Raw genomic sequence first — 20590 nt, forward strand, 5'->3', positions numbered from 1 at the left:
CAATCATAACAGGAACTATTGGTTTGGGTTTAGCACTACAGAATCTCAATCATAACAGGAACTATTGGTTTGGGTTTAGCACTACAGAATCTCAATCAGAACAGGAACTATTGGTTTGGGTTTAGCACTACAGAATCTCAATCATAACAGGAACTATTGGTTTGGGTTTAGCACTACAGAATCTCAATCATAACAGGAACTATTGGTTTGGGTTTAGCACTACAGAATCTCAATCAGAACAGGAACTATTGGTTTGGGTTTAGCACTACAGAATCTCAATCAGAACAGGAACTATTGGTTTGGGTTTAGCACTACAGAATCTCAATCATAACAGGAACTATTGGTTTGGGTTTAGCACTACAGAATCTCAATCATAACAGGAACTATTGGTTTGGGTTTAGCACTACAGAATCTCAATCATAACAGGAACTATTGGTTTGGGTTTAGCACTACAGAATCTCAATCAGAACAGGAACTATTGGTTTGGGTTTAGCACTACAGAATCTCAATCAGAACAGGAACTATTGGTTTGGGTTTAGCACTACAGAATCTCAATCAGAACAGGAACTATTGGTTTGGGTTTAGCACTACAGAATCTCAATCAGAACAGGAACTATTGGTTTGGGTTTAGCACTACAGAATCTCAATCATAACAGGAACTATTGGTTTGGGTTTAGCACTACAGAATCTCAATCATAACAGGAACTATTGGTTTGGGTTTAGCACTACAGAATCTCAATCATAACAGGAACTATTGGTTTGGGTTTAGCACTACAGAATCTCAATCATAACAGGAACTATTGGTTTGGGTTTAGCACTACAGAATCTCAATCATAACAGGAACTATTGGTTTGGGTTTAGCACTACAGAATCTCAATCATAACAGGAACTATTGGTTTGGGTTTAGCACTACAGAATCTCAATCATAACAGGAACTATTGGTTTGGGTTTAGCACTACAGAATCTGGGTTTAGCACTACAGAATCTCAATCAGAACAGGAACTATTAGCTCTCTAAAGAAACAAACAAACAAAGTCTGACACAGCTGATATTTTTTACATCCGGTTAAATTGAACAAAGACAAAATAATGCTAAACAGCCACAGGGCATTTAGCAAAAATACAAATTAAATCATTACAAAATGTAATCAGAATCAGGATCCGTAAGTGTCCTATACCTATACGTACTTTTCTCTGATTTACAAAAGGATAAACGTAACACTGAAGATCTTACTGTGTGATTAACTGACTTAAGTTCCTGTCAGACATGCAATTGAGAGGAAGTGTGATTAGTAAAAAGCCACAAAGACATGCATGCATGCATCAATATCTGCGCTGTGTGTGCCAGACATACACATACGTATGTGTATATAATATATATATAGACATATGAGAGGAGGCTTCAGACATATGAGAGGAGGCTTCAGACACATGAGAGGAGGCTTCAGACACATGAGAGGAGGCTTCAGACATATGAGAGGAGGCTTCAGACACATGAGAGGAGGCTTCTATATGAGAGGAGGCTTCAGACACATGAGAGGAGGCTTCTATATGAGAGGAGGCTTCAGACACATGAGAGGAGGCTTCAGACATATGAGAGGAGGCTTCAGACACATGAGAGGAGGCTTCAGACATATGAGAGGAGGCTCCAGACATATGAGAGGAGGCTTCAGACATATGAGAGGAGGCTTCAGACATATGAGAGGAGGCTTCAGACACATGAGAGGAGGCTTCAGACATATGAGAGGAGGCTTCAGACATATGAGAGGAGGCTTCAGACATATGAGAGGAGGCTTCAGACATATGAGAGGAGGCTTCAGACACATGAGAGGAGGCTTCAGACATATGAGAGGAGGCTTCAGACATATGAGAGGAGGCTTCAGACATATGAGAGGAGGCTTCAGACATATGAGAGGAGGCTTCAGACACATGAGAGGAGGCTTCAGACATATGAGAGGAGGCTTCAGACATATGAGAGGAGGCTTCAGACACATGAGAGGAGGCTTCAGACATATGAGAGGAGGCTTCAGACATATGAGAGGAGGCTTCAGACATATGAGAGGAGGCTTCAGACATATGAGAGGAGGCTTCAGACATATGAGAGGAGGCTTCAGACACATGAGAGGAGGCTTCAGACATATGAGAGGAGGCTTCAGACATATGAGAGGAGGCTTCAGACATATGAGAGGAGGCTTCAGACATATGAGAGGAGGCTTCAGACACATGAGAGGAGGCTCCAGACATATGAGAGGAGGCTTCAGACACATGAGAGGAGGCTTCAGACATATGAGAGGAGGCTTCAGACATATGAGAGGAGGCTTCAGACATATGAGAGGAGGCTTCAGACACATGAGAGGAGGCTTCAGACATATGAGAGGAGGCTTCAGACATATGAGAGGAGGCTTCAGACATATGAGAGGAGGCTTCAGACATATGAGAGGAGGCTTCAGACATATGAGAGGAGGCTTCAGACATATGAGAGGAGGCTTCAGACACATGAGAGGAGGCTTCAGACACATGAGAGGAGGCTTCAGACATATGAGAGGAGGCTTCAGACATATGAGAGGAGGCTTCAGACATATGAGAGGAGGCTTCAGACACATGAGAGGAGGCTTCAGACATATGAGAGGAGGCTTCAGACATATGAGGGGAGGCTTCAGACATATGAGGGGAGGCTTCAGACATATGAGAGGAGGCTTCAGACATATGAGAGGAGGCTTCAGACATATGAGAGGAGGCTTCAGACATATGAGAGGAGGCTTCAGACATATGAGAGGAGGCTTCAGACATATGAGAGGAGGCTTCAGACATATGAGAGGAGGCTTCAGACACATGAGAGGAGGCTTCAGACACATGAGAGGAGGCTTCAGACATATGAGAGGAGGCTTCAGACATATGAGAGGAGGCTTCAGACATATGAGAGGAGGCTTCAGACATATGAGAGGAGGCTTCAGACATATGAGAGGAGGCTTCAGACATATGAGAGGAGGCTTCAGACATATGAGAGGAGGCTTTAGACATATGAGAGGAGGCTTTAGACATATGAGAGGAGGCTTCAGACATATGAGAGGAGGCTTCAGACACATGAGAGGAGGCTTCAGACATATGAGAGGAGGCTTCAGACACATGAGAGGAGGCTTCAGACATATGAGAGGAGGCTTCAGACATATGAGAGGAGGCTTCAGACACATGAGAGGAGGCTTCAGACATATGAGAGGAGGCTTCAGACATATGAGAGGAGGCTTCAGACATATGAGAGGAGGCTTCAGACATATGAGAGGAGGCTTCAGACACATGAGAGGAGGCTTCAGACATATGAGAGGAGGCTTCAGACATATGAGAGGAGGCTTCAGACACATGAGAGGAGGCTTCAGACACATGAGAGGAGGCTTCAGACATATGAGAGGAGGCTTCAGACATATGAGAGGAGGCTTCAGACATATGAGAGGAGGCTTCAGACATATGAGAGGAGGCTTCAGACATATGAGAGGAGGCTTCAGACATATGAGAGGAGGCTTTAGACATATGAGAGGAGGCTTCAGACATATGAGAGGAGGCTTCAGACATATGAGAGGAGGCTTCAGACATATGAGAGGAGGCTTCCAGCAGACATATGAGAGGAGGCTTCAGACATATGAGAGGAGGCTTTAGACATATGAGAGGAGGCTTTAGACATATGAGAGGAGGCTTCAGACACATGAGAGGAGGCTTCAGACACATGAGAGGAGGCTTCAGACATATGAGAGGAGGCTTCAGACATATGAGAGGAGGCTTCAGACATATGAGAGGAGGCTTCAGACATATGAGAGGAGGCTTCAGACATATGAGAGGAGGCTTCAGACATATGAGAGGAGGCTTCAGACATATGAGAGGAGGCTTCAGACATATGAGAGGAGGCTTCAGACACATGAGAGGAGGCTTCAGACATATGAGAGGAGGCTTCAGACATATGAGAGGAGGCTTCAGACATATGAGAGGAGGCTTCAGACATATGAGAGGAGGCTTCAGACATATGAGAGGAGGCTTCAGACACATGAGAGGAGGCTTCAGACATATGAGAGGAGGCTTCAGACACATGAGAGGAGGCTTCAGACATATGAGAGGAGGCTTCAGACATATGAGAGGAGGCTTCAGACATATGAGAGGAGGCTTCAGACATATGAGAGGAGGCTTCAGACACATGAGAGGAGGCTTCAGACATATGAGAGGAGGCTTCAGACATATGAGAGGAGGCTTCAGACATATGAGAGGAGGCTTCAGACATATGAGAGGAGGCTTCAGACACATGAGAGGAGGCTTCAGACATATGAGAGGAGGCTTCAGACATATGAGAGGAGGCTTCAGACATATGAGAGGAGGCTTCAGACATATGAGAGGAGGCTTCAGACATATGAGAGGAGGCTTCAGACATATGAGAGGAGGCTTCAGACATATGAGAGGAGGCTTCAGACATATGAGAGGAGGCTTCAGACATATGAGAGGAGGCTTCAGACATATGAGAGGAGGCTTCAGACATATGAGAGGAGGCTTCAGACATATGAGAGGAGGCTTCAGACATATGAGAGGAGGCTTCAGACATATGAGAGGAGGCTTCAGACATATGAGAGGAGGCTCCAGCAGGACACAATGACCGCCGTTTATTTTGTCCAAAACATGCTAAAGCACCTCATCTTGCAGAGACAGGAATGACGATGGTATTTTATCAATGCCAATTTCAATCCAATCCTCTTTAATAAATAGGTTCTCATATACTATTCCCAGCTATGGAAAAGTAATCTCCATTCTGCAATGACGAGTGCTTTGCACTGATCAAATTGCCTCTATATTCTCTTGGTTGAATGGAAAACTGACTTTCTTGGGCCCCCAACACTTAACCCATTCTGGGCGGGCACCCATTTTGGTGTTAGCATCATGTTGTGCTTTATCTATTGAAAAATAGCAGATCTACAAGCTCATATCGCGCCACCGAGTGGCGCGATACGAGGTTGTAGGTCTGCTATTTTTTTTTAATCGAAGACACTTTTAGAATCTGATCTCAGGTCAGAATGGGTTAATAATGAAACTGTCAGGATGTAATAGACATTTTTAGAATCTGATCTCAGAATGGGTTAACCAACAATGATAGATGAAAGGACACAGCTGGGTGTTCTATGAAGGTTTGTTGCTAAAACAAACTGATGTATAAAACATGCCGTTCGTCCCCCCCCATGCTCCCACCCACACGCACCCACACACGCACGCACGCACACACGCACGCACACACGCACACGCACACACACACACACACACACACACACACACAAACACACACATTCCATGAGTCAAAATGCCCAAGTCATTAAAGCCATTTAAAGCCATACCCCAAGGCTTAGTGAAACCATCGCCGTTTATACTGTAGCACTGCAAACGCACATTAATTTGTGTTAACGAGGCTCAGCCGCCCATATAGTAGCTATTATCACTCTAGATCACACCCAGAGAAGATTAGCCCCATATGTTCCCTCTCCCTACGCTCATTCTGTAGCTCCGAGATGAGGTCACACACTGGGCCCCTCCCACCGCGTTTCAGAAACGGCGCAAGTTTCCGCTATGTAAGTTTCTTACCCTGACGCCACGATGAATCCAAACGTGAAGGGGACGTGAAGGGTTTACACGAATTCAACCATAACAACGCCCAAGAAAATCCAACTAGAGATTTGAACCGAGACTTTACGTCCCGTATTTTGTCAGTCGCTTCCATGTTTATCAAGGAAGTTGATCCCCTGGTCGAAATTTCCAACTGACTTCAGTTCACTCGACATGCACGTGCACACGCACACTTCTTGATAAACATGGAAGCGACTGACAAAATACGGGACGTAAAGGCTCGGTTCAAATCTCTAGTTGGATTTTCTTGGGCGTTGTTATGGTTGAATTAGTGTAAACCCTTCACGTCCCCTTCACGTTTGGATTCATCGTGGCGTCAGGGTAAGAAACTTACATAGCGGAAACTTGCGCCGTTTCTGAAACGCGGTGGGAGGGGCCCAGTGTGTGACCTCATCTCGGAGCTACAGAATGAGCGTAGGGAGAGGGAACATATGGGGCTAAGAGAAGATAAACCCCCTGTCTTACTTCCAACACCATATGTAATCCAACCTACTGTATGCGAGAAGGGATAGCGTGATGCCAGGCTCCAGCTCCTGCGTTTCACATCTCCAGACTGTGGCTTTAACTAAACAAGAACAACAGCCTTAAAACATTAACTCCACTGCTGAGCTTTGAAATTCTTCTTCTTTGGGGGAGTCTCCCCCTCACTTCTATAGTTTCTCTACGCCAAACTTTCCTTTGCTTTTATCTTCTTTTTATTTTTAATTGAGCATTGAAATAAAAATGTAAAAAATAAATTCCCTCTGCTTTTTTTTTTTTTTTTTTTTTTTTACTTTTTTTTTACTTTTTACTAAAGCCTCAAACGAGCATTCTTTGATAGAATAACATCAATGTCTTAACATCAATATCAATATCATCCCTTAACATCAATATCAATATCATCCCTTAACATCAATATCAATATCATCCCTTAACATCAATATCATCCCTTAACATCAATATCAATATCATCCCTTAACATCAATATCAATATCATCCCTTAACATCAATATCGGAATCCTGCCTCAAAGCAGACCTGAGGTAGAAACCTGTCGTTCCCTGATGTGGGACACATGCATCAGTAAACTGTCGTTCCCTGATGTGGGACACATGCATCAGTAAACTGTCGTTCCCTGATGTGGGACACATGCTTCAGTAAACTGTCGTTCCCTGATGTGGGACACATGCATCAGTAAACTGTCGTTCCCTGATGTGGGACACAGGCATCAGTAAACTGTCGTTCCCTGATGGGGGACACATGCATCAGTAAACTGTCGTTCCCTGATGTGGGACACATGCATCAGTAAACTGTCGTTCCCTGATGTGGGACACATGCATCGTTAACTGTCGTTCCCTGATGTGGGACACATGCATCAGTAAACTGTCGTTCCCTGATGTGGGACACATGCATCAGTAAACTGTTGTTCCCTGATGTGGGACACATGCATCGTTAACTGTCGTTCCCTGATGTGGGACACATGCATCAGTAAACTGTCGTTCCCTGATGTGGGACACATGCATCAGTAAACTGTCGTTCCCTGATGTGGGACACATGCATCAGTAAACTGTCGTTCCCTGATGTGGGACACATGCATCAGTAAACTGTCGTTCCCTGATGTGGGACACATGCTTCAGTAAACTGTCGTTCCCTGATGTGGGACACAGGCATCAGTAAACTGTCGTTCCCTGATGTGGGACACATGCATCAGTAAACTGTCGTTCCCTGATGTGGGACACATGCATCAGTAAACTGTCGTTCCCTGATGTGGGACACATGCATCAGTAAACTGTCGTTCCCTGATGTGGGACACATGCATCAGTAAACTGTCGTTCCCTGATGTGGGACACATGCTTCAGTAAACTGTCGTTCCCTGATGTGGGACACAGGCATCAGTAAACTGTCGTTCCCTGATGTGGGACACATGCATCAGTAAACTGTCGTTCCCTGATGTGGGACACATGCATCAGTAAACTGTCGTTCCCTGATGTGGGACACATGCATCAGTAAACTGTCGTTCCCTGATGTGGGACACATGCATCAGTAAACTGTCGTTCCCTGATGTGGGACACATGCATCAGTAAACTGTCGTTCCCTGATGTGGGACGCATGCATCGTTAACTGTCGTTCCCTGATGTGGGACACATGCATCGTTAACTGTCGTTCCCTGATGTGGGACACATGCATCGTTAACTGTCGTTCCCTGATGTGGGACACATGCATCGTTAACTGTCGTTCCCTGATGTGGGACACATGCATCAGTAAACTGTCGTTCCCTGATGTGGGACACATGCATCAGTAAACTGTCGTTCCCTGATGTGGGACACATGCATCAGTAAACTGTCGTTCCCTGATGTGGGACACATGCATCAGTAAACTGTTGTTCCCTGATGTGGGACACATGCATCAGTAAACTGTCGTTCCCTGATGTGGGACACATGCATCAGTAAACTGTCGTTCCCTGATGTGGGACACATGCATCAGTAAACTGTCGTTCCCTGATGTGGGACACATGCATCAGTAAACTGTTGTTCCCTGATGTGGGACACATGCATCAGTAAACTGTCGTTCCCTGATGTGGGACACATGCATCAGTAAACTGTCGTTCCCTGATGTGGGACACAGGCATCAGTAAACTGTCGTTCCCTGATGTGGGACACATGCATCAGTAAACTGTCGTTCCCTGATGTGGGACACATGCATCAGTAAACTGTCGTTCCCTGATGTGGGACACATGCATCAGTAAACTGTCGTTCCCTGATGTGGGACACATGCATCAGTAAACTGTCGTTCCCTGATGTGGGACACAGGCATCAGTAAACTGTGGTTCCCTGATGTGGGACACATGCATCAGTAAACTGTCGTTCCCTGATGTGGGACACATGCATCAGTAAACTGTCGTTCCCTGATGTGGGACACATGCATCAGTAAACTGTCGTTCCCTGATGTGGGACACATGCATCAGTAAACTGTCGTTCCCTGATGTGGGACACATGCATCAGTAAACTGTCGTTCCCTGATGTGGGACACATGCATCAGTAAACTGTCGTTCCCTGATGTGGGACACATGCATCAGTAACCTGTCGTTCCCTGATGTGGGACACATGCATCAGTAAACTGTCGTTCCCTGATGTGGGACACATGCATCGTTAACTGTCGTTCCCTGATGTGGGACACATGCATCAGTAAACTGTCGTTCCCTGATGTGGGACACATGCATCAGTAAACTGTCGTTCCCTGATGTGGGACACATGCTTCAGTAAACTGTCGTTCCCTGATGTGGGACACATGCATCAGTAAACTGTCGTTCCCTGATGTGGGACACATGCATCAGTAAACTGTCGTTCCCTGATGTGGGACACATGCATCAGTAACCTGTCGTTCCCTGATGTGGGACACATGCATCAGTAAACTGTCGTTCCCTGATGTGGGACACATGCATCAGTAAACTGTCGTTCCCTGATGTGGGACACATGCATCAGTAACCTGTCGTTCCCTGATGTGGGACACATGCTTCAGTAAACTGTCGTTCCCTGATGTGGGACACATGCTTCAGTAAACTGTCGTTCCCTGATGTGGGACACATGCATCAGTAAACTGTCGTTCCCTGATGTGGGACACATGCATCAGTAAACTGTCGTTCCCTGATGTGGGACACATGCATCAGTAAACTGTCGTTCCCTGATGTGCGACACATGCATCAGTAAACTGTCGTTCCCTGATGTGGGACACATGCATCAGTAAACTGTCGTTCCCTGATGTGGGACACATGCATCAGTAAACTGTCGTTCCCTGATGTGGGACACATGCATCAGTAAACTGTCGTTCCCTGATGTGGGACACATGCATCAGTAAACTGTCGTTCCCTGATGTGGGACACATGCTTCAGTAAACTGTCGTTCCCTGATGTGGGACACATGCTTCAGTAAACTGTCGTTACCTGATGTGGGACACATGCATCAGTAAACTGTCGTTCCCTGATGTGGGACACATTATGCATCAGTAAACTGTCGTTCCCTGATGTGGGACACATGCTTCAGTAAACTGTCGTTCCCTGATGTGGGACACATTATGCATCAGTAAACTGTCGTTCCCTGATGTGGGACACATGCATCAGTAAACTGTCGTTCCCTGATGTGGGGACACATGCTTCAGTAAACTGTCGTTCCCTGATGTGGGACACATGCATCAGTAAACTGTCGTTCCCTGATGTGGGACACATGCATCAGTAAACTGTCGTTCCCTGATGTGGGACACATTATGCATCAGTAAACTGTCGTTCCCTGATGTGGGACACATGCATCAGTAACCTGTCGTTCCCTGATGTGGGACACATGCATCAGTAAACTGTCGTTCCCTGATGTGGGACACATGCATCAGTAAACTGTCGTTCCCTGATGTGGGACACATGCATCAGTAACCTGTCGTTCCCTGATGTGGGACACATGCATCAGTAAACTGTCGTTCCCTGATGTGGGACACATGCATCAGTAAACTGTCGTTCCCTGATGTGGGACACATGCATCAGTAAACTGTCGTTCCCTGATGTGGGACACAGGCATCAGTAAACTGTCGTTCCCTGATGTGGGACACATTATGCATCAGTAAACTGTCGTTCCCTGATGTGGGACACATGCATCAGTAAACTGTCGTTCCCTGATGTGGGGACACATGCTTCAGTAAACTGTCGTTCCCTGATGTGGGACACATGCATCAGTAAACTGTCGTTCCCTGATGTGGGACACATGCATCAGTAAACTGTCGTTCCCTGATGTGGGACACATTATGCATCAGTAAACTGTCGTTCCCTGATGTGGGACACATGCATCAGTAACCTGTCGTTCCCTGATGTGGGACACATGCATCAGTAAACTGTCGTTCCCTGATGTGGGACACATGCATCAGTAAACTGTCGTTCCCTGATGTGGGACACATGCATCAGTAACCTGTCGTTCCCTGATGTGGGACACATGCATCAGTAAACTGTCGTTCCCTGATGTGGGACACATGCATCAGTAAACTGTCGTTCCCTGATGTGGGACACATGCATCAGTAAACTGTCGTTCCCTGATGTGGGACACAGGCATCAGTAAACTGTCGTTCCCTGATGTGGGACACATGCATCAGTAAACTGTCGTTCCCTGATGTGGGACACATGCATCAGTAAACTGTCGTTCCCTGATGTGGGACACATGCATCAGTAAACTGTCGTTCCCTGATGTGGGACACATGCATCAGTAAACTGTCGTTCCCTGATGTGGGACACATGCATCAGTAAACTGTCGTTCCCTGATGTGGGACACATGCATCAGTAAGCTGTCGTTCCCTGATGTGGGGACACATGCATCAGTAAGCTGTCGTTCCCTGATGTGGGGACACATGCATCAGTAACCTGTCGTTCCCTGATGTGGGACACATGCATCAGTAGTTCCCTGATGTGGGACACATGCATCAGTAAAACTGTCGTTCCCTGATGTGGGACACATGCATCAGTAAACTGTCGTTCCCTGATGTGGGACACATGCATCAGTAAACTGTCGTTCCCTGATGTGGGACACATGCATCAGTAAACTGTCGTTCCCTGATGTGGGACACATGCATCAGTAAACTGTTGTTCCCTGATGTGGGACACATGCATCAGTAAACTGTCGTTCCCTGATGTGGGACACATGCATCAGTAAACTGTCGTTCCCTGATGTGGGACACATGCATCAGTAAACTGTTGTTCCCTGATGTGGGACACATGCATCAGTAAACTGTCGTTCCCTGATGTGGGACACATGCATCAGTAAACTGTCGTTCCCTGATGTGGGACACATGCATCAGTAAACTGTCGTTCCTTGATGTGGGACACATGCATCAGTAAACTGTCGTTCCCTGATGTGGGACACATGCATCAGTAGTTCCCTGATGTGGGACACATGCATCAGTAAAACTGTCGTTCCCTGATGTGGGACACATGCATCAGTAAACTGTCGTTCCCTGATGTGGGACACATGCATCAGTAAACTGTGGTTCCCTGATGTGGGACACATGCATCAGTAAACTGTCGTTCCCTGATGTGGGACACATGCATCAGTAAACTGTGGTTCCCTGATGTGGGACACATGCATCAGTAAACTGTCGTTCCCTGATGTGGGACACATGCATCAGTAAACTGTCGTTCCCTGATGTGGGACACAGGCATCAGTAAACTGTCGTTCCCTGATGTGGGACACATGCATCAGTAAACTGTCGTTCCCTGATGTGGGACACATGCATCAGTAAACTGTCGTTCCCTGATGTGGGACACATGCATCAGTAAACTGTCGTTCCCTGATGTGGGACACATGCATCAGTAAACTGTCGTTCCCTGATGTGGGACACATGCATCAGTAAACTGTCGTTCCCTGATGTGGGACACATGCATCAGTAAACTGTCGTTCCCTGATGTGGGACACATGCATCAGTAAACTGTCGTTCCCTGATGTGGGACACATGCATCAGTAAACTGTCGTTCCCTGATGTGGGACACATGCATCAGTAAACTGTCGTTCCCTGATGTGGGACACATGCATCAGTAAACTGTCGTTCCCTGATGTGGGACACATGCATCAGTAAACTGTCGTTCCCTGATGTGGGACACATGCATCAGTAAACTGTCGTTCCCTGATGTGGGACACATGCATCAGTAAACTGTCGTTCCCTGATGTGGGACACATGCATCAGTAAACTGTCGTTCCCTGATGTGGGACACATGCATCAGTAAACTGTCGTTCCCTGATGTGGGACACATGCATCAGGGACACATGCATCAGGGATACATGCATCAGGGACACATGCATCAGGGACACATGCATCAGTAAGCAGTAAACTGCAGGGGATGGCAATGAAGGAGCAGAAAGTCTGCCGTGGCGTTGTGAAATCCATGATCTCGACCGCGGTCGAAAACATCAATGTAGCAAAATGTATTCAAAAGAAAACTAGTGTTTTTACTATCTATCTGTCCTGTCATTATCAAGTAGCCTACACTAGTATGTCTGCGAGCGAGAAGCTTTGCTCGATCTCCCCCAGTACAACGAAGTGAGTCAGTAATGAGATATACCGACTGGCATCTCTTTATTTTACAAGTGCAGTTAAGTTGTCATAAAGAAGTAAAATCTCCCCCAGTGCTAGTGTACAGTAACTCCAACGACGTACGATTGGAACCAATTTTTGTTTCATATAGGTACGCTGTTGGGAATTAAATTGACACTGAGAGTTTGACTATGCGGTGAACCTTACGAGCACTGCGGCACTCTGAAGTGCTCTGAAGGGAATCTGTGTGTGTGTGTGTGTGTGTGTGTGTGTGTGTGTGTGTGTGTGTGTGTGTGTGTGTGTGTGTGTGTGTGTGTGTGTGTGTGTGTGTGTGCTTGTTTTCTTCTTTGGAGGAGGAAGTGAAAAAGCAGTAACTACTACAGGAGGCTGACACAAGACACAGGGGACACAAAGAATGGAACATGTTGCTGAGGGAAGAACACTCAACGGAATCACGTTGAGCCTGATTTATTCTCCGCCACACGACGGTGCAACGTGCCAGAAAGTAGCCGACCTATGCACGCCTCTGAAAAGCAAGCTGAAACTTCAGACACGTTGCATTTCCCTTGCGGGGCTGTGGTGGTGCTGACAGAATGCTGTTTGTTTTACGGTGTGTCGTTTGTTTGACTTGCGTTGGAGTTGGCTCGCTAAACAAAACAAACAAAAAAAAACTACAAGCGAAATGGCTGCCAAGTGGACCTGGGGGCGCTTCTGTCCTATTGGTTGGCGGTGCGGTTGAAGCCGCCAGGGTTCTCCTGTTTCTCCCATAGAAAGGAAGTGAAGGGGAAACTGCCTCTCTGAAGCGCATGTCTGAGTCCGGACCTATATAGCATAGACATAAAAAGGTAGACGACTCCCCTGGATCTGGGGCATGGGTATTGTATGGCGTCCGCCATATTGAGAGACACGGCACCGGCACGCTGCCACTCAAAGTGACTACTGGCCAAACACAGCACGTCTTTTCCAGGATCTTGTTAGAATCATCACTTCCTCCTCAGTGACATCATTTCCAAGTCCCGGAAAAGACTTGCTGTGATTGGCCAGTAGTCATATACTTTGAGTGGCAGCGTTCCGTCCCTCTGCCATATTCTTGCTCAATATGGCGGCCGCCATACGATACTCCAATGAACTGCAGGCTGAAGCGGTGAATGAAGATTGTTTTCAAGATTCAAATTCTAAAATAGCAAAAGTAGCAGATCTACAAGGTCAAAATGTGTTGCTTGCGGATCTGCTAACTTTGATACTTATGTGTGACGCTGTATGATCAAGTAGGGCATTAATTTTACAAAAAAAAACATTAAGTTACAATATGGAGTTCATGAGAGAGAGAGAGAGAGAGAGAGAGAGAGAGAGAGAGAGAGAGAGAGACCGGCTTTGTTTTCTTTTCTCTTCCTTTTTGGAAATAAAAATGAGCACAGTAAACAAGGTTTTCTCCGGCCTGTCTTCTTTTCTGGAGAAAACCCACTTAATGTACACTGCTGTTACAAAGCTGCCACGGCCTGGATCAGCACATGGACCCACACAAACCCACACTAAATCAATTTCCTGCCCTTTTAACTCTAGAACCATATAGCGGAAAATAGCGCATTTGAAAGCTCACTATATGTTGCACTATGAGGCGCAGTGACCACCTGTTTCCTATCAGATTATTATATAGTTTGTTTAGTTAAAGTATAGCACTGCACTTATTTTCAACCTTATCTTCATATAATTGGTCCTCACACTAATGCTCATTATAATATGTCACCATCATCACGTGGCTGAGAATCTGGGGGTGTGTCTGTGGGCGTGTCTAACAAAGGTACCTATGGGTACCTATTCAGAACCCATAGAGACCATTTTGAGATTGAGGAACAAACAAAGGGTACTCCACTGTATCACTCTCGTTGGTGAGTTATGGACAGTTCAGAAACCTGCCTACCAATGACACCATCGGTAGGCAGCATCATATTTATACCATGCATACTTTCATCCTACATTTTTCATCTTATATAAATCAAGGCTTTCCTCATAATGCCTGAGCAAAAATGAATAAAAACTAAATTGCAACAAGGCAATTCCTCTAAAACTAAAACTATAAATTTAAGAAAATATGAAAACTATTAATGCCCAAAAAGAACTACAACTAAACTGAAATCAAACACCAAAATGAAAAACTAACTGACACTAATTAATATTTAAAAACTATAATAATAACTCTGTTATTATGAACCCAAATCTACCTTTAACCCATTCTGACCTGAGATCAGATTCATACGAGTTTTCCACTGGACACACACTGGTCTGATTAACCCATTCTGACCTGAGATCAGATTCTAAAAATGTCAGTCGCTCTTCGATTTTTCAAAAATAGCAGACCTACAAGCTCGTATCGCGCCACTCGTTTGCGCGCTATGAGCTTGTAGATCTGCTATTTTTCAATAGCTAAACACCAAAATGGGTGCCCGGTCAGAATGGGTTAATCCCAGCTAAGACTCAAGCTGCACTCCATCAACGTCAAACCCAAATTATGAGATATTTTTAACAATCTAATACATTAGCAACATTAATCACATATACGCTGATGGGATTTCTGGCCCACCTGACAGCATGGGACACAGTGTCCAAATGAAGGAAACCTCATTTCTCAAATGTGTTCTGGGTGGCGTTGAGCAGTGGTTATTAAACAATTTAATGTCAAGGACCCCCACATTTATATCTCTGCGGTCGGGAAGAAACCACCTAACTCCTAAATGTTCATTTTTCAGAAAATGACAAATGTTATATTTATATTTCAGTAAATGAAGAAAACCGTATATTTTGAAAACGAAGCAATACTGCCTCATCACAGTTGGTGTTGTGACTTTATATATTGTCAATTACTTGAAAGGGGGAGTGGTGGTGGAGTTAGCCGTTTTAGCACAGTTTGAGGGTCCAATGGAGTTAAGAGGTTTTGTCTGAAGCGCTTTTTGATACTTTCCATTGGTTAAATATTGTTCTTAACCAACATACAGACGTAAAGCACGGTAAAGGGTGTTCAATAGCACTGATTCATGGAACAAAATAAATCTAAAACCCCAAAAGCAACAGCAACGATAATTGGTCGTAGACCCCTATCACACATACTGTGTGCCAGGGACCCACACAAGAGAAAATGTGTGTGTTTTCAAAATGTCTGAAATTATTCCAAATACTTCACAATTTAGATTTTTGAAAAGAACAGATGAGCAATTAGCTGTTGGAGCCACTCAATGACACCTGAGAGTCCCTTGACCTTCACTGTGATAACCAGTGGCACAGACAGAGGTACAACACCCACCTGGATGCCCAGCTTAGATTCACTGTGATAACCAGTGGCATAGACAGAGGTAAAACACCCACCTGGATGCCCAGCTTAGATTCACTGTGATAACCAGTGGCATAGACAGAGGTAAAACACCCACCTGGATGCCCAGCTTAGATTAACTGTGATAACCAGTGGTACAGACAGAGGTAAAACACCTGGATGCCCATCTTAGATTAACTGTGATAACCAGTGGTACAGACAGAGGTAAAACACCTGGATGCCCAGCTTAGATTCACTGTGATACCCAGTGGCATAGACAGAGGTAAAACACCTGGATGCCAAGCTTAGATTCACTGTGATAACCAGTGGCACAGACAGAGGTAAAACACCTGGATGCCCAACTTAGATTCACTGTGATAACCAGTGGCATAGACAGAGGTAAAACACCTGGATGCCCAGCTTAGATTCACTGTGATACCCAGTGGCACAGACAGAGGTAAAACACCTGGATGCCAAGCTTAGATTCACTGTGATAACCAGTGGCATAGACAGAGGTAAAACACCTGGATGCCCAGCTTAGATTCACTGTGATACCCAGTGGCACAGACAGAGGTAAAACACCTGGATGCCCAACTTAGATTCACTGTGATAACCAGTGGCACAGACAGAGGTAAAACACCTGGATGCCCAACTTAGATTCACTGTGATAACCAGTGGCATAGACAGAGGTACAACACCTGGATGCCCAACTTAGATTCACTGTGATACCCAGTGGCATAGACAGAGGTACAACACCTGGATGCCCAACTTAGATTCCCGGCAACACTTTGGTGTTGCCGGGAAATTTAGATTTTAGTCTAGTTTTAGTCGACTAAATGAGATTTTAGTCGACTAAAACTACAGTTGATTTACAAAATGTGTTTAGGCAGGCCTTGATGCTGTTGTAATGACTGTTTTTTTCACTTGCTGATAATAGCCGATCTACAAGCCCACAACACGTCGGTATCTATACGGTACACACGCATAGCGGCCTGGATCTCTAGTGTATTCTATGTATAATCATGTATTACGATGTGCATACACATTTTGTGGGACTGTACAATTGCCAGCGAAATGCAATTGATTGCATTAAAGGTATATTCAGTGATTTCACTCAAAAAACCTTAGGTTTCGTTTTTGGCTGTGGGACCCAGCCTTTCGTCCAATCAGGATAGAGAGTCAAAAACGAAACCTAAGGTTTTTTGACCCCCAGGGGTTAACTGGGGACAGGGAGGAACTCCTTATATGGCCAGCACACTCTATAGTAGGGAGGATTATCACAACAAAACAAAAAAATAAGTGATATTTGAATTAAGTGAAATCACTGAATATACCTTTAACTGCAGGGATAGGAAAACTGATACCGCAATTGCACACAATTATGGATTTGTGATATTTTGGATAACATTAATTTCTGCTTACTATATAATTGCACTGTGATAAAGCAAATGTTGGAAAACAGATTTGCAAGCTTCACACGATCCCCAGCGCCAAGTCTCTGTCACGCAAACTGTATTCCATGATAGATAATTGGATTTGCCCTTTGCCTATTATTGAAAATAAATTTACAAAATGAAATCATATTCATTTCTATGGGACATTATTAGAAAAGGACTTGGATAATGATCAGAGAATAATTCAACAGTGATTTGTAAAATTATCACTTTTGGCGGTATATAGGGTAATAATGAAAATGGAAATAGCTGAAATAGTCGGAGAGGGAAACCTCATATGTCCCAGGATTCAAATTGAAAAGTCAAAAGTAGCAGATCTACAAGCTCAAGGCTCGTCACTTTGTGTCACGTTTCGAGCTTGTGGATCTGCTACTTTGTACGATGCATGGTGTGTGATGCTGTATTATGGCATTCATTTACAAAACACAAAAACATTCCAACATGGAGATAAGAGGATTCTGCCCTGATAGCAACGACATACAGAACTCAAAGCAACCTTCAAGCCAGTGATATCTTGTGATGGGTGACAATGACAACGGGCCAGAAGACGTGAGGTAAATGCAAGATGATCATTTTCAAAGGACACTGTGGCGTCTCGGTCGAGGACCGCGCACCACGGGTTGGTAACCCCGGGGAGAGAGAGAGAGAGAGAGAGAGAGGGAGGGACGGCATGAGACGCGCCTTGCTGGGAGTGGTTCAGGACGCGCGGTACGTCCCCCGACACCTCTTCATTTACCAAACGAGCTGACACCTGCGCGCCGTCACCCAGACAGCATAAAAGCCTCCTCTCTCCTCAGTCTAGCCGAGACTCTCCCGGGGGACAAGCTGACCTGCGGTGCTCGGACACTCCACGGACGGAATGATTGACTGTTGGGCTCGGGAGGCTATGGCAAAACATTCCCCTATTTCCCTACCAGTGACTAAGTGACAGAGACTATCCCTTTTGTTAGAGGAGAGAACACGGCCCCTGCTGTTCAGAGAAGCGCCGTTTATATTGAAACCCTGAGTTGGAGCAAACCCCTAAGTTACTTATTACTCACCTTTATCTGGCTGACGCCTCCTCCAGCTGACCATTATGATTTTGGGATGAATAAAACTGTGCCTAAATAGGCTTATTGTGACGCTGTCTCCTGTGTGTGTCCTTGACGTGAAACCAGTGCCCCACAACACATAATATCTACTGATCAGATTCATAACAAAGGACACATATCTACTGATCAGATTCATAACAAAGGACACATATCTACTGATCAGATTCATAACAAAGGACACATATCTACTGATCACATTCATAACAAAGGACACATATCTACTGATCAGATTCATAACATAAGGACACATATCTACTGATCACATTCATAACAAAGGACACATATCTACTGATCAGATTCATAACAAAGGACACATATCTACTGATCAGATTCATAACAAAGGACACATAATATCTACTGATCAGATTCATAACAAAGGACACATTATCTACTGATCAGATTCATAACAAAGGACACATATCTACTGATCAGATTCATAACAAAGGACACATATCTACTGATCAGATTCATAACAAAGGACACATATCTACTGATCAGATTCATAACAAAGGACACATTATCTACTGATCAGATTCATAACAAAGGACACATATCTACTGATCACATTCATAACAAAGGACACATATCTACTGATCAGATTCATAACAAAGGACACATATCTACTGATCAGATTCATAACAAAGGACACATATCTACTGATCAGATTCATAACAAAGGACACATATCTACTGATCACATTCATAACATAAGGACACATATCTACTGATCAGATTCATAACAAAGGACACATATCTACTGATCAGATTCATAACAAAGGACACATATCTACTGATCAGATTCATAACAAAGGACACATATCTACTGATCACATTCATAACAAAGGACACATATCTACTGATCACATTCATAACATAAGGACACATATCTACTGATCACATTCATAACAAAGGACACATATCTACTGATCAGATTCATAACAAAGGACACATATCTACTGATCAGATTCATAACAAAGGACACATATCTACTGATCAGATTCATAACAAAGGACACATATCTACTGATCACATTCATAACAAAGGACACATATCTACTGATCACATTCATAACAAAGGACACATATCTACTGATCAGATTCATAACAAAGGACACATATCTACTGATCAGACTCATAACAACCCCCCCCCCCCCCTCCTCAAACTGGCTTCTCTACCACTGAGCCACCGTCGCCCCTTGATCTAGATTAATATTTGTTTATTATTGATTAATATTAATTAATATTATCTTGATATTATTGTCCTCGCCAGGCTATGTTTCCGCAGGAACAGCCTGTTTTTAACTAAATTACACTAATAAACTCAGTATCATGGTCAGTATCATGTCAGTATCATGGTCAGTATCATTACAATACCATGGTCAGTATCATGTCAGTATCATGGTCAGTATCATGTCAGTATCATGTCAGTATCATGGTCAGTATCATGTCAGTATCATGTCAGTATCATGGTCAGTATCATGTCAGTATCATGTCAGTATCATGGTCAGTATCATGTCAGTATCATGTCAGTATCATGTCAGTATCATGGTCAGTATCATGGTCAGTATCATGTCAGTATCATGGTCAGTATCATGTCAGTATCATGTCAGTATCATGTCAGTATCATGGTCAGTATCATGTCAGTATCATGTCAGTATCATGGTCAGTATCATGTCAGTATCATGTCAGTATCATGTCAGTATCATGGTCAGTATCATGTCAGTATCATGTCAGTATCATGGTCAGTATCATGTCAGTATCATGTCAGTATCATGTCAGTATCATGTCAGTATCATGGTCAGTATCATGTCAGTATCATGTCAGTATCATGGTCAGTATCATGTCAGTATCATGTCAGTATCATGGTCAGTATCATGTCAGTATCATGGTCAGTATCATGTCAGTATCATGGTCAGTATCATTACAATATCATGGTCAGTAACATGTCAGTATCATGGTCAGTATCATTACAATATCATGGTCAGTATCATGTCAGTATCATGGTCAGTATCATTACAATATCATGGTCAGTATCATGTCAGTATCATGGTCAGTATCATTACAA

This window comes from Protomyctophum parallelum, assembly GCF_964188405.1.
Source record: "Protomyctophum parallelum genome assembly, chromosome: 5".
NCBI lineage: Eukaryota > Metazoa > Chordata > Actinopteri > Myctophiformes > Myctophidae > Protomyctophum > Protomyctophum parallelum.